The sequence below is a fragment of the Numida meleagris genome, chromosome 1 (assembly GCF_002078875.1).
Source record: "Numida meleagris isolate 19003 breed g44 Domestic line chromosome 1, NumMel1.0, whole genome shotgun sequence".
Classification (NCBI taxonomy): domain Eukaryota; kingdom Metazoa; phylum Chordata; class Aves; order Galliformes; family Numididae; genus Numida; species Numida meleagris.
This window is the reverse complement of record NC_034409.1, coordinates 117,489,807-117,500,197: the sequence shown is the minus strand read 5'-3', so window position 1 is coordinate 117,500,197 and position 10,391 is coordinate 117,489,807. Positions and strand designations below refer to the sequence as shown.

The following is a 10,391-nucleotide window of genomic DNA, read 5'->3' as shown; positions in this document are numbered from 1 at the left end:
TTACATCAGCTTTGTGTCTGAAGGACCATAATGCAGTGTGAGTTACACTCCCCATCCTCAAATCCACTCCATTTCAAATGATGTTGGTAATCACAGGAGGCACAACGCAACCTGCAGTATTGAATTACTATCATCTTGTATATATCTACTAATGTCTGGATCAGCAACTCAAGCACCTTTGAAAGAATGCTCTGTCAGACAAAGTGTAGGAAATATGGTACAGAACAACTGTCACCAGTCCCTTTGTAGATGCAACAAAGTATTTTAGCTGTTCAAGCACAGGAAAGCCTGTTATCATGAAAGCACTGCTGAATGCAATACTTGGTGGTCACGTGGATTAAAGTGCTTCCTGATGTGCAGAATTTGGCAAAGCTTCCTGTGTTTTTTCTTAAATAATTATTCATGCACATATTCTTGGCATAACACTCTGACTTTGAAAAATGCTAAGTAAGATGTTCTCTGCTTATTCGGTTGTTGGAATTAATGCCATCATGCGAAAAAAATGCAGATGATGGTCACTTTTGGGAATCTACAACAAGATGTGAGAATCCTACAGAAAAGCCTATTTGCACCCATGGGACTGTGCTATCCTCCCTTCTTCCCCCAGCTCTGCAGGAAATGTTTCATTTCAATCTCCCTTTGCTTATGATAATAGGAACAGAACTTATCTGTGAGCAGACCCTATGCACTATTGAAGGTGAGCTGAAACTGAAGCGTGGTCACACAGCCAGCTGGTCCACAAAGTGACCTGGCATGCAGGATCTTCTGTCCTGCCCATCTGTGGGCCCTCGGGGGCTGCGCTCTGCTCCTCTGACATGGCTGTGCTGTGCTTGTCCTTGCAGCTGCAGATTTCTTCAGCTGTGGTCAGCTTGGAGAGGTATGCAAAGGCATGGTCAAGGACACTGTCTGAAGATCCCAGCTATGCCTGCTGCCTCCTTTTCCTGCAGCCTTTGTCTCAGAACACAATGTCCTTATTAGTCTGCAGGAGGGTATGTTGTCTTCTTGTTCTTACATAAGTCGCATTCCTCCTCCTGTCAAAGAACGTAATTGCACTCATGTCCAAAGCACTTGGACATATCAGGCGCAATTCATGCCTGTTGTCTGTCCACTTTTATCGGGGAAGTCAGAGAAAGGATAAGCTCTGAAATCGGGGTGAAACCTCTGCCTTCTGTCACGTTCCTCAAGCATGAACGTTATTGTGGCATTTAAAGAACAATAACTTGCTGACATAGTTCCTAGTAATACCAGGGCATATTTTATTAATGCATTCACACAGCATGTTGGCCAGCTCTGTTTAACAGCTGCCAAGGGTTACACTGGTAAATGCCAAAGAAGGCCTCATTTGTCTGCCTGCCTGCGTACAGATGCTGGACCTGGATTACCCTCCAGCACAAGGTCTCACAAAATCTCTCCTAGTTGCTTAATTCCTGCAGGCCACCCTTTGTACCAGGCCTTCTTCACACAACCTGTTGTGCTTTCCCAGTGAGAGCAATGCTGCCTTTGAAAGAGAATCATGCATGAATTGGCACAGGAGCGGCAGTAAATGTGCACCGGTGCTTGTTACACAGAAGAAATGAGAGCACAAGGGTTGGAAGAGCCATAGGGAGGATAATTTGGGCTTGTTTCTGATTTCCATTTGCTGCAGGGTACACTGAGCCTGATGTCTGTGTACAGAATGAGATCATGTGAGTCTGTAGGCCTCAGCCAGGCCCAGGTGCCTGCAGGCCTTCCCTTTGAGGCCCACAGTGCTTGCTGTGGGTGTCATCTCCCCCAGGTGTCCTGACTCAGCCCTCAGGGGCACGGGATCACTGCAGCAGAAGCCCCGAGCACCGTGGAAGCTGTCCATGAGCCCCAGGCCTTATTCCATCAGGGAGTGAGGAACAGGAGCAGTGTGGGAGGACAGCAGGACCCACACACTGCTTCCTTCTTGTCTTCCTGCCAAGGCGAGGGGTCTCCTGAGAACCCCCAGTCCCAGGGCTGCCATCAGGCACAAACAAATGAGTCGACTGGACTTCCAGTGACTCAGCTATCCAACTTGTTATACTAGTGCTAACACTTTGTGCTACCATCAGAAGATTTCAAAGTGCTTTTTAAGCAGTTTTCCTTATCAAGGTTCCTCTGAGAGATGGCAATTGTGCAACTGATGTTTCATGGTCATTATTATCTGCTGTTTTTCAAACTTTCTGTTGTTCTTTCCTGCCAAATCCATGGAGCTTTGAGATCCTCTCAGCTGCTCCCTTCCCCGGGCCACAGTCCACGATCATTTCCAGTTTGGAAAAAAGCATGGTAAGTTGTGTAGTACTGAAAGTAAACTGGAGGCATAAAATATCCATCTGCTTTTTTTAATGCGACCTACTGGTTTTGAAAGTATCAGCTGTTGCAGTGACAGTGAAAAAATATTCAGCTGTCAGGAAAGCCGAGTAAGCCAGCTCCACAAATTTAAGCCCTTGGGACATGCTCAGGTACATCTTCATCAGACGAGAGACAATTAAAGATGCTGCTATAGTTTTACTTTTTTTTAATATCAAACTGGAGACTTTTTCAGCCAGTGCTCCTCTTGGTTGTCCCTAACACATGTATAGTAAGAACATATTCAACAGTCTAATTGAGAAGGTTCTACTGATCAGATTATTAATTTAACTGGGAGTCATCTTGGCCAAACAAAAGCTGCTCAGTTGAATGCTTGGCCTGGGTTTTAAAATGCAAGCAAGATGGCAGAAGGGCTATCTTTCCATCCAAGAAGTGATGCTTCTTACTGTAGATCAAGTTGGTAACCAATATGGTGGTTTACTGAAGCAGACTTGCCTACTCAGCACTGTTCTGTCTGAATTTTAACAGCTGATTAATTTTCATTGCTTGTGTCCTCTATTTTTCATGAAGGTCACTCGAACTGTAGGAAACAAACAAAATAATTTACCTTCTGCTTGCTGGTTTTCAGGACTTGTCAACTTGGTGTGAGCGTGTAGCCCTGAAGCAGTGCAGCTTGGTTGGGGTCAACACAAAAATTCTATTCCCTAATATTTCCCCTGGCCCCCCAATTCGTCACCCATCAAACTAATTCAGAACATTAAAGAAAAGAGAAAAAATCAACTGTTTATAGTGAAGTAGTGTTTAAATAATGGCTCAGTCAGATTAGATGATTTTTTATTTATCCATTAAGAAATAAATCTTACAGAAATCACAGAAATAGTCTGACATGGCTGAATTGTGTCTCAGACACTATAAGTGGTTGGGTCTCAGGAAGAAATTGAACAAAATTTGTAAAAATGTTTAACTCAGTTGTACATATATATACGTACTCAAATATATGAGATATATAAGTATACATTTTGTTTATAAAGCCATTACGGATATTTAAAAAGTCCCTACTGTTGATAATGCATAGTATTTGTATGAACACTAAAAAGTGTAAACTGTACTTTATACTAAATGTAAGCCCTATTTTTCTAGATAGGAGAGAACAGTTTTTTCTTTTGATGGACCATCTTCTCATAAATACCTATAAAATGGGCCTTGTCATTTTTATGGCTTTCATGTTTCTATAAGGAGCTGAAAATGCACATGTTATAAGAAGCTATGGGTTCCTGATTGATCCATTCTTTTTTTTTTTTCCCGGTAGTATTTATCACATGATGTCAGACTTCTTTAGAATGTAAGGGATGTCATATACCACAGTGTATTATAAAAAAAAAAATTAAAATACTTAGGTACTTCAGGGTTATATAGCAGAACTGAGTGAATTAGCAATGACTGATCCTTGGGTCATAATTTTTCCCTGCATGTTAATGAAAGTATACTTCAGACATTGTTTCAGGGTCACCACAATATATCTTGTTTAGTAAGGTTTGAAATATGCGTTCAGCACTTTATTTTGGGAGAAAAGGTGAAATAGGACATAATCAAAGCCTTAACAGTATCATCTTCAGCTAGATGGTCCAGTTTATTATTGACAATTCAAGGCATTACACAAGAGCTCAGGTAGTTCAGCTCATTCCTTCCTGTGAATCTCATGGTATCCACTAGTGAGACCAGGGTTTTTTCCTGACAAATTCTATGTGGGAGCAGAGGTCAGCTGTTGTCTTACAGGACTTCTGAGAGAGTGGTGGAGGATCAATTTGATTCAACTGGTTCAGCCTCAGCAGCTTGAATATACGCTTGGCAAAACTGATACATACATATATACATATATATATATATGTATATATGGCAACACCATGATTTGCTTTCTGTCCCCTAATTTGGTGCAACCCAAATTTGTCTGCTGTTGGCTGGCTATTAGCTGTGTGTGTTAGCAATAAACACATCACTCCAACAGGGAATCTGTAGCAAACTTATAGTGTTGGAATTTTTTATGGTAATGACAGGAGATACATATATGACACTGAAGATGAAATGCACTAAAATGTGTTTGTACAATGTATCTTTGTTGGCATATTCTTAGATTTCTTTACCTTCTAAAGCGACTCAACTTTTTAGAAAATACCTAAAATTTTCATTATGGTATCATAAGAGAGTTTTCCCATGAACACCACACATATATGGATTTCCCAGATCACTACGCATGTAGATAATGGTGTCCAGAACTGCATTATTATTAGCAAGTGATACAAATTTTCAGGTGATTGATTGAGGTATGGGTTGCTGGCTAATGGAAACCTGATCTTGACAGATGAAACTTCAGGACAAAATTTTCAAAGGAAGGAAAATGACACAAGACTATGAAGCTAGCATGAGATATGAGTGAATCCTTGGTTAAAAGATCCAGTTGTCCTATTCCAAGTCCAAGACTCTCCTAGAAAAATTATCCTCTGAAGGTACAATGCATTTGGCTAAATACTGAGCACTATGGCTTCATCAGATGGATTCACAGCTCTCATGACTCTGTCATCCTGGTGCACTGTGAGCCCAAAACAACTTATACCATCTCAGGGTAAGATGCTTCAGTTCCTGACTGTGTCACACTGTGTAACAAGGGTGAAAATAGTCCACACATTTGTCATGACACAGTCTGGCATCTGTAGCTACAAAATGTTCACCACTTTTGAGGTCAGAGTTTAGTGGCTTCATAAAAAAACCATACGATCTATAGTTAAGTTAAATTATAATAATGCTTTTCAATGCATCTTTGTCTAAGCTAAAGTACAAATCATTCCTCTTACCTTTTTCTTTGCATACATCATACATCATGTTCTCTCTTTATGACTTGACTGGTTGTTATTTAGGTCTTTTTTTTTTGCCAGGTTTTACTTCACAGTGAAGTGTTCTAATGTAACTAGCAAAGAGGGACTTTTAGCTCAGGAGAAGTGTATCAGTGGCAAATAATCAAAATTTATTCTTTGCTAGAGGTGCAACATATGTGAAGTCACTTCACCTTTACATTTTAAGGTTGATTATTTAGCACTGCACTGACAATCACCTCCGCGAATGAAGTGGCATTTTATCTGTTTTGTTTTCCCTTTTTCTGAGGTCTGAGGCTTACTGCGGTTTTACTGCAGCACTGTACTGGTCATGGGAATAATATCGTCTTGAGTCTGACTTAGAAGAATTTCCTTCTAACTGACCTGCTCTGTTCTCATTCCTGATTGTTCTTCTGTCTTTGGACTGTGTGGAACAATCATTAAAATACCAAGGAATCAAACTGATATTTTTAAAGCTAATTTAAGTCTCTCCTGAAATAAAAGGCTTACAATGCTTTCCCTAGTTAGAGATTGAAATGCTGATATGCATTTCTCTATTGAATTTGTTTTACTGTAGAGACAAAAACATCCCATTCTTGTTGGTCTTTTGAGAAATGTAACCGCTGTTGTAGCCTGTTGTGAAATTAATTTTATAAACTGGCTTCCTATTAAAAGGAAGGATTTCTAAGACAGCAGGGGTTGTAATTAAGAACCCTTTAAATAATCATGGCTATAATAAAGTTAACCAAGCAATTTCACAAATATAGCTTATGTAATTGAGAGATAATGAAGTGATGCTTGTGGAGGTCCATGCTGGCATCTGCTCTGAAATGCAATAAAGCATTTGTAAAGTTTAGAAAGACACATAGGTAGAAAGATCTTAGGAAGACTAATGGTATTCACTCCTACTGAGCATTTAGCCAGAGTGCGTTATGTCTTGAAGGGGAGAGCAAAGGAAATCTTTCACTCTGCATGAAGGAGGATAGAACACATCCACATTCTTTGTTTTGAAAACAATAGCCCAAAAGCTATGAGTATTTGGCAAGTTAAGCCATGCAGACTGTAGGAAGTTTAGAGATTATGTAACTAATCAGCTATCTCTCATTTTAACAGCATGCGTATAAGTCCACTACAGGCCATATTTTCAACTTTATCTATAATTGCTTTGCCCTGCTATGCTCAATTCCTAATGAATACTGTACTCCCACAGCTTTTTCTGATGGAGAACGGCATATTTTACAGAGTGGCTTCCTTTAAGAGAGGAAATAGGGAAAGGTTTAGTGCCTCCAGAGCATGTCTGTCAAAGAAGTCTGAGAGCTGTGATAAAGAGGATCTGGTAAGAAGAGAAACTTGTGAAAAATGAGCTGTTCCTGGGTGCATGCAAAGGAACCACAGCCTAGCCAGGGCAATTTTTGGGAAAGAATGAGTTGTCAGTACATGGGACAGCGGCTCACTGGGCTTTACGCAAACCAGGAGGGCACATAATACAGGACTTATGTTTTGTTGAGTTTCTGTTTTCTCCATGTCTGTCATTTACTATTCTTTTCAAAGTGATCTTTAAATAGAAGTAAAAGCTACCTTAAAGCCATATTGCCCCCTGCATTTATATTCAAGTACTGCTCTGAGTACAGAGAGGAAATATATGCCAGGATCAGACTCATATTTTTGAACTCTCCATCTTCCTTGCTCTTTTATACATCCCAAATAAATGCAACCTGCTCACCTGTGACCCATTTTGTAGAGGAATTTGACCAGGAATGTGATCTGAGAGCTTCTCAGTAATGATAGACAACTATTTTCCAAACCTCCTGTGTAGAATTCTTTACTATGTATAAGCATTTCCTGCCAGAGATTTTTTGCAGTACTTTTAATAGTGCTTTGAAAGTGTATCTGTATGGCAGTTATTCCATTATCCATCTCCTTTTGATTTTTTAAGAGGGCTGGCTGTATACAACAGTTATCCTCCTGAGAGTATAACCAACTTCTCAGCTCTTTACTGGCCTTTATCATTGGTATAGCCATAAAATCATTTTCAAAGGAGTCATACCCTTCAAAAATTTAATTCATTGTGATTATTGCTGCTCTTTCCCAGAAATGAACTGTTGATAAATTCGCCGCAGCAGACCTGTATGATACCATGTTTATGGAGTGCTTTTTCAGAGAAGAACAATACATTATAGCTGTGGCCACAAAGTGCAATCTAAAAATAATTCTGCTTTGCTCTAAAGATGCTTGTGGATTGATTCTTTTTCCCCTTCAGAGGTGATTTAAGCTATTAAAGACTAGGAGGAGTTCAGGAAAAGGAAATGGGATTAGATTGGATGGATTCAACTTTATTCTATGGCCTTCCAGCTTTCTTGGAAGAATTATTTGTTTTAGCTTCAAAATAAATCTCTTATTACTTCATACTTTTTACTATTTAAATAAGGCTTTACTTTTGGCCAACAACAGATGTTGAAGTTTTTATGAAGAGTGAAAATGGAAAGCATGACTGTCAGGTAACTTCAGTTAATCTTGTTCAAGATGGAGCTGTGTTTAATGCAGATGTTGATTTTCATTGGCATTGAAAATAAAACACAATTCACTCAGTTGCTATAGTTTGCAGCCAAGAAACTCTGATCTAATAAAATGCCTTTGGTAGCTGAAGTTTAGATCTACATTCTGTACAAAGCCTGAATGCACAGGACGACAAAAAGAAGCAGTCAGACTGCTTCCTGTGTTGCTAGACTTTGTGGAAGCCCAGTAAGCCCCTGATAACACAGCAGGCCTTTGGAATGCTCAGGAGAAAGCAGAGGGACAATGGCAAGGAGAGCTCTCTGTGGCTCTGCTTCATGTAGTGTCTGGTTTCTGAGATGCCTTGATCCCTGCTGCCTGGCCTCTGCCTTCCTGCAGCATCCCTCTTCTGCAGTGTGCTCTTTCCACAAAGGAAGGGTTTAACACTGATTAATTTATTTCTTGTAAACCTTTGGAAAAGCTTCTTAATTGACCATGACGTCTTTGCCCTTGCTTCCTCCCTGTATGCAGGTAGGTCAGGATGCCAACATCTTAGCTGGCCTTCAGTCAAGTCTTGGAAGCAAACAAGATTGTAATTACCTGCAAGATGCCTGAATTAGCACAATAGAAACTTGGCAGTAACAGCTGCATTTTTGAAAATGGGATTTAAAAAATAAATAAATGTAAAACAGAGAAATAATACAATTTGCGCAATGGATTCTCTGTTGTGTTTTGAATAGTGCATACATACAGTAGTTTAAATAAACAATACAGTCCATGATTTAATTTTTTTTTAATGCTATCCAATGACTAATTTTTGGTGTCTCTTAAATTCACTTGAATGTAGTCCTAAGTCAGTTGTTGAAGTTGCCAAAAGCTGTAGCTTTTGACAGCTGACTGGAGAGAATCTAAGATGTTTGATAAAGGCTTTTTGAAAATGAAAAAAGAAAAACAAACACCAATAAATCAGCTCGAAGTTCATTAAAGTAAAAAAAAAAAAAAAGTAATGAGAAGCTTTCATATCAATTGTGATCATTTGTTTTCTCTGAGATAAATTGGACACCACAAAGTGGTAAATAGTACTGTTTCAGGCTGCCTGCAGGCTCAGGATGAAAGTATGATATCACTTGTAAGGATTCCGTGTTTCTGAAGATTTCTTCACCACTAACCATTCATGTCTGAGGATCACCCGTAATCACTTCCATTCTTATGGGTCAAGAAGCATGCTGTAGCCATCTCCAGAGGAGATGCAAGCTTCTTACAGCACTGCCACCCTTTGACTAGTTCCACAAAAAATGAAGAATATGAAGAACATTTTGCTTGCCCGTTTGGGGGTGGAGGGGCTAAATGCCTAATGAGGACAAAATGTTGTCTTTCTCTTCTATAATTCTCATCATTGCATCTAACTGATGAATTATACTCACGGATTTAATAATAATATGTTTCTGACTTATTGTTCTGGCTGGGGGTCAGTGCAGATCAGCAGCAGAAATGCCCTTCAGTATTGGCACGACATACAAGGAACCTCATTTTCCCTTACAAAGAATACCAGATGTATTTGAGCAGAACATTTCCAAAGTAGTTGTAGTACTATTTAGAAAACAGAAGAATTTAAGTGGAGAACAAAATCATCAAGCTGTCATGACTGTCTCTTGAGTGGGAGGTTGTCTTGAAGGAAACTGGCAATGAGAGTTATTAATTCTGTTGGTGTGGCTAGAGCTTGGTTTGTAAAAATGTTTACGCGATAAGATATTGACTAATTATTTTCTTTACAGATGAATAAATTCTTCTATCATAAAGTATTGATAAAATTGGGACTTATATCGAATGTTTCCAGAGATGTCCAACCTGTGGCCCACAGGACACACGTGACCTGACCCAGCCTATCCTGCTGCCACCTTCTGCCCTGCACCATCATGGTGGTGGCCCTGCCCCACCGAGCAGCCTGTTCCTGGTCCTGGGCACGCACCCATCACTCAGCAGCAACCACACACTGGTGTGTAATCAGCACAGTCAGGGCTGAAACATGGAGACAGGGCACAGTGCAGAGCTTACACATGCGATGGCAAATAAATTTTGTGTTTGGTACATTAGTTAAATACAGTCCTGTGAATAGTGAAAAATATGCAGCTATGCATATTCCTTTTGATAAAGGAATTTAAGAATAGGTCTCAAGACTGACAAAAAAAAATAGTCAATTTTTTCGTATGTTTGCTACTCCATTTTCAGTCTACATAAATGCATTACTTACAAAATTTCAAATGGAGCGTATAGAGTTGCAATCATATATTCAACTCAAAAATCTGATCATGTCTCTTCATCAGACCTACATGAGCCTTGTTTTAGCAGAGAGAAATACCCCTGGCTTCACAGTTGCACCTTATTCGTTTCATTGCTTTTCGGCACAATGTACATTTGTGAACAACTGTTTTAAAGGATGAAGTACAGGAAGAGTAACATTTCATCAAAAATCTCTAACAAACACCTTGAGAGCTCACTGAGAATAGCAGCCATTGCCATTGAACCAGGCAGATGCATTATTTTCACACAAAAAAGTCAAACATACTACTAGTTTTATGGTTTTGTTGCTCTCACTTTTCAGGTTTTAATAAAAATACTAAAAAATTAAATAAGATTTGCTGCTTATATACATTAACTATATTATTACATATGAAGGCTGCTCCGAAAGTAATGCCTCCTATTTTGTGATGTCAGCTCATG

At 39.4% G+C, this 10,391-nt stretch overlaps 1 long non-coding RNA gene across 2 annotated transcripts; it reads left to right on the top strand.

Annotated features, from left to right (window-relative positions):
- Positions 679-8,555, top strand: LOC110392728. Of its 2 annotated transcripts, none has more exons than XR_002434592.1 (3): positions 679-2,286; positions 6,388-6,513; positions 8,202-8,555. It is a non-coding gene; the product is annotated as an uncharacterized LOC110392728 (long non-coding RNA). The 2 variants fall into 2 exon arrangements; XR_002434591.1 differs by lacking the exon at positions 679-2,286 and adding an exon at positions 4,680-4,930.